The sequence below is a fragment of the Cynocephalus volans genome, chromosome 11 (assembly GCF_027409185.1).
Source record: "Cynocephalus volans isolate mCynVol1 chromosome 11, mCynVol1.pri, whole genome shotgun sequence".
NCBI classification, from domain to species: domain Eukaryota; kingdom Metazoa; phylum Chordata; class Mammalia; order Dermoptera; family Cynocephalidae; genus Cynocephalus; species Cynocephalus volans.
Genome location: NC_084470.1, coordinates 42,829,321 through 42,835,379, shown reverse-complemented (window position 1 = coordinate 42,835,379; position 6,059 = coordinate 42,829,321).

Here is a 6,059-nt window from a genome sequence, read left to right as displayed (position 1 = left end):
ACAGTGGGGAATCTGACTTTCTTTATAACATATTTACTTATTGGTCTAAACCTCTTAAATGCATAAATTAGTTTCAGAATTGCTAACCTGTGAGAAACAAATTACCAATTAGAGTATGGGGTTTGTGAACAGTTCTTTTTTTCTTTAGTTTTACAGTACCCAGTCAAAAAATTATTTTCCAAGGTTACTTAGTTCATCTCTTTCTTTTTTATCCCCTTCAGTAGTTATGTCTTACATTCATAATACTGTTAGATTTATTTGTCATGGTCTACATTCCATCCTGGTTACTGACAAAGACTCTCTCCTTGAACAAACTTTAAAGACTTCTCTGAGCCCTTTTCTCAGCTAGGCCTTAACTAGGATTTCTGTGTCAATCTTTGCCTAGTTCTATTTTAGCAAGATCCTGCTAAGTCAGTTTACAGAGAATCTCCCATCCTTGATATCTGATCACCCTTGATATCTGATCAAGTTCTTCATCTTCCACCTTTTATGTCTAAGTCCTTGGCCTGTATTTAGTAAGAATCCTGTTAGGTCAGTTTAGCAAGAATCCCCACATACCTTTCATGTCTCCTCTTAGTAATTTTCTGTCCACTGACCCCCTCAATCTGTTTGTTGACTGTAAATCCCCAGCTATCTTTGTTGTATTTGGAGTTGAGCCTAATCTCTCTCGATATTCTTATTGCAATAGGGGAGAGAGTTCAGGCTCAATTTCATGTATTCATTAATCTTAAATAAATTCTTCCTTACCATTTTAACGAGTGCCAAAATAATTTTTTTCTTTAACATTACCCAAACATCCTAATTGATTTTTTTAAAATTTGCATATAGTAAAATTCACCCCTTATGGTGTATATTTCCATGGGTTTTAAAAAATATAGTCAGGCATCCACTGCTATAATATAGAAGAGTTCCACCAAAGAACAAATGATCTGTTTTTCATCCTCATAGAAGTATTATTGCCTTGTCCATAATGTCATATAAATGGAATCACGTAAAGGTAGCTTTTGGGGTGTAACTTGTTTCACATGGCAAAATGCATTTAAATTTACCCATGTTGTTGTGTGTTAACCAAAAATTCATTCAATTTTATTGTTGAGTAGTCTTCCATTGTGTGCACATACCACAATTTGTTTATCCATTTACCTGCTGAAAGATATCTATTTTGTTTCTAGTTTTGTACAATTATGAATAACACTTTTATGTACAGGTTTTTGTGTGAATATAAGTTTTCAATTCACTTGAGTAAATGCTTAGGAGGGGATTGCTAGGTCACATGGTAAGTATATATTTATTAAAAACAGAATTGTTTTCCAAAGGGACTGTACCATTTTGCGTTCCCACCAGCAATGTAGTCTATTTTCTGTTGCTCCATATTCTCAGTAGCATTTAGTAATGGCATTTTTTATAAGCCATTTTAATACCTATATCTCCTTCTATTTTTGTTTCCAACATTTTATTGTGGTAAAATACACATAACATAAAATTTACCTTTTTAACCATTTTTAAGTGTACACATTAGTGGTATTAAGTAATTCATATCATTGTACAAACTTCACTACTGTCCATCTCCAGAACTTTTTTACTCTTGGAAAACTTAAACTTTATACCCATTAAACAATAACTTTCTATTAACCCTCCCTCCAGTCCTGGGAAACCACCATTCTTTCTGTCTTTACAATTTTGACTATTCTAAGTACCTCATATAAGTATAATAATATAATATTTGTCTTTTTGTAACTGGCTTATTGCACTTGGCAAAATAATTTTCTTTGTCTCTTATAACTAGATTTTGATTTCAAGTTTATTTTGCCTGATATTAGAATAGCCACCCCTCCTACATTTTGGTTATCATTTGCATGGAATACCTTTTTCCATCCTTTTACTTTCAATCTATTTGTGTTTCTGGATCTAAAGTAAATCTCTTGTAGGCAGCATGTAGTTGGATCATATTTTTGTATCCATACTGCCAATCCCTGTCTTCTGATTAGAGATTTTAATCTATTTACATTTAATTACTGATAAAAAAGGACTAACTTCTGTCATTTTTCTTCTTGATTTTTATATGCCTTATAGCTTTTTTGTTTCTTATTCCCTTCAGTATAGTCTTCTTTTGGGTTTAGTTGATTTTTTTTGTAGTGAAATGTTTAATTTCTTTCTCATTTCATACAGCTTATATTCTATACCTAGTTTTTTGTATGTGTGGTTGCCATGAGGACTACACTTATTATTCTAGAATTAGTAACACTCTAATTTAAGTTTATACCAGCAACCTCAATAACATACAAAAATTTCTCTCCTTTTCATTTCCTTCACCACCCCTTCTAGATGTTGATGGAACAAGATTATATCTTTATACATTGTGTGTCCAAAAACTTATTATCTTTTAAACTAATAATTTAAAAAATGTTTTAGTTTCTTAAATCATGTAGAAACCAAAAAGTGGAGCTACAAACCAATTTATAATTTCCCATGTGTTTACCTTTACTGAGATCTTTATTTCCTTTTACAGGTGCAAGTTAGTATCTAGCATCCTTTCATTTCAACTTGAAGAACTCCCTTTTGCGTTTGTTGTAGGGCAGGTCTAGTGGTAAAAAAAACTCTGTCATGTTTTGCTTATCTGGGAATGTTTTAATTTCTCCCTCACTTTTGAAGGACAGTTTTGCTGGATATAGAATTCTTGGCTCTCAGGGTTTTTTTTTTTTTTTTTAGCACTTTGAATATATCAGCCCCTTTTCTACTTGTCTCCAAAGTTTCTGATAAAAATCTCCTGATAATCTTATTGAGGATCCTTTGTTTGTGATGAGTCACTTCTCTCTTGCTGCTTTCAAGATTCTCTGTCTTTGACTTTTGACAGTTTGATTATGTGTCACAGTGTGAGTCTCTTAGAGTTCATTCTACTTGGAGTTTGTGAGCTTCTTGGCAGTTTATATTCATGTCATTTATCAAGCTTAGAAAACTTTCAGTCATTATTTCTTCACCTACTTTCTGTTTCTTTCTCTTTGTATGTTCCTTCTGAGATTCCCACAATGTGTATGTTTGTCCACTTGAGGGTGTCCCACAGTTTGATTGGGCTCTATTCACTTTTCTTCAATGTTTTTTCTTTCTATTTCTCATCCTTGATGATTTCCATTATACTATTTTCAAGTTCCCTGATGCATTCTTCTGCCTGCTCAAATCTGCTTTTGAATCCCTATAGTGAATTTCTCATTTTGGTTATTGAATCTTTTAGCTCTAGAATTTCTTTTTGGTTTCTTTTTAGGTTTTTTTATTTCTTTGTTATTTCCATTTTGTTCCTACTTCAGTTTCTTGACTCTTTCCACATCTTTAGTTCTTTAAATATCTTTTCAACAGTTGCTTTAATGTCTTCATCTAGTAGAACCACCACTGGGTCTTTTTTTCAAGGACAGTTTCTGCTGGTTTATTTTTTTCCTTTGAATGGGCCGTTCTTTCTTGTTTCTTTGTGTGCCTTTTAATTTTCTTTTTTTATCGAAACCTGGACATTTGCATCTAATAATGTGATTGCATTGGAAATTAGATTCTCTCACTTTCCTAAGGTTAATGAGTTTTTGTTATTATTTTTGTTTATATTTTTATTGTTTTAGGCTGTCTCTAATAATCCAATGTACTGATAACCGGCCTGAGGTGTGTACTTTAGATCATCTCAGGTTTTTACTGAGCTTGTGCCTTTCCTTAGGCATGCATGGGGACTTTCTAATTTTCCTCATATGTGCAGTTACTTTTGGATGTCTTTATCTTTAATATCCAGCTTCCCAAACAGGAAAAAAAGAAGAAAGAAGGGAGGGCAGCCCTTTAAATCCTCTGGAAGTCACTTAAGTTGGAGGGGGAGGGGCTTGCAACAATGAAGGAAGATGAAACAACAATGCCACCAACTTCTTTGTCTGCATTCTCTGTGATGTGATCAGAAGCAGCAATCAGTGATCAGAGCACATATCCCAAATATTTGGAGGATAGAGTTCATTTTGCCCACCCTGGATCCCCAAAACTGTGTGCAAGTTGCTGCAGGAATATGTGCACAGCAGCCTGTTATGGGGCTGAGGAGTAGAGGGTGGTTAGCTGCTAAAGTAAACTGAATAACTGCGATTTACAATCCAAGCTATCCCCTGGAAGTTGCAAGCCTTTGATAGACTCCAGAGTTCCAAAACAGTTGCATCAGACAGACTCTGCCAGTGCAATTGTTGTCTGTTGAGGAGCCAGATTTCTGGTGTTCCCTACTCCACCATCTTCCCAGAATCCTCTCCCTTTTTGTGGATTTAATTTGCATTTCCCTAATGACTGATAATGTTGAGATTCTTTTTATATACTTAACTGTCATCATATATTTTATTTAGTGAGGTTTATGTTCAGTTTTTTGCCCCATTTTTTCAAGTGGGTTTTTTTAATTATTATTGAGCTTTAAATGTTCTTTATATATTCTGGATACAAGATCTCAATAGACATATGATTTGCAAATATTTTCTCCCAATCTGTGGTTTATCTTCTTACTCTCTTACTAGTATCTTTCACAAAACCAAAGTTTAAATTTTAATCAATTGCACTTTATCCTGTTTTATAGTTTATGCTTTCTGTGTTATACCTAAAAAAACTTACAGCCAAACTCAAGGTCACAGAGATTTCCTTTTGTGTTTTCCTCTGTAAGTTTTATAATCTTACACTTTTTCATTTATTTTTACAAGCCATTTTGAGTTAATTTTTGTATGAGGTTGTGGTATGTGGTATGTGTGGTATGTTCATTTATTTTGTGTATTGACATCCAGTTTTTTAAATACCATTTGTTGAAAGGGCTAGCCTTTCTTCACCGAATTGCATTTGTACATTTTGTAAGTGTAAATACAAATTTTTAAAAATTTAATTTTTCCTCATGCCAGAAAGAAAGAGAACTTCTCCCACCTTTCTTTCTTTTCAGCACTTACTTTAGAAAATATGACATTGTAAATATTTTCTCTGTATTTGTGAGATATCTTTAAATCTCTGTGAACACTAAATGGTCCTTTTGCTGTTTTTTTATTCCAGATATTTCTTTCTTGGGGATGTTTGGGCAACTATTGTGAAATGCAAACATCCAGGATGGTGACCCCTGTCTTCTGTCTCTTTGGGATTTTTAGCCTAGCTTCTTGGCTCCAGGTTGTGATTTTCTGCTTGTCACTAAGATATGAGAAGTCTTATTTTTCCTTTTGATAAAGACAATTAACATGAATGTAATGAATTGTATCTGCTTTTTTATATAAAATAACATGATTTTTTTTCCCATTTTTACAATCCCCTTAGCTGACTGTCTGTGATGCCCTTGACATTCTGGTTTAATGCTCATTGATTGAGAAAGCTGTTTTCTTCCTCTTCTAACTTTGTGGAGAGGTTTTATGGATTACCAAGAGATTTTATTTTATTTGTTTTATTTTAATTTTTCCAACAATTATAAAAATTTGGTTATCTGTATTTGTGTGTTCTATTTTTGGGCTCTTTATTCTGATGACTGAAGCTTTATAGTATGTTACAGGGCACAGTCAACTTCAGCTGAGGCTCCCTAAAATTGGTATCAAACTCACAGTTTGGCTGCCTGCCCCCAGACAAAAAAACAAACCACCAAGAAGTCAAATGTTGGTGAAAATGGAAGTCACCTTTTATTAAGGAGTACCAGTGACCTGAGGAGAGATGTTAGGCTAACCCATCTCTCCAGTAAACCTGAAGGAAAATGGCCAGGCTAAAGCTATCTCAAAGACTCTGGTTTACTGAGGGGTTTTTTAAGAGGCAGGTGAGGGAATGGAACATGGGAAATAAAAAGCAGGAGGGAGGGAGATCTGAGCTGCAGGGACTCCGTGCAAGGAGCCAGGTACAGTCTCGCCAAGACCTGTCTGGTTTCTGCTCCTGTCCTTGCTATCTCATGGTCCTGCTGGAAGGGTGGAATCAGCATAGCTTTACTGATGTCTTCCTTGGTTTCCCAGTGTCTGGATAATATATGCAAATCTGCAGCTCCAGGCTGGCTGGAAAACAACTTTACGTTCATATAAATAATGCCATCTTGCCCCATAACCAGAGTTCGA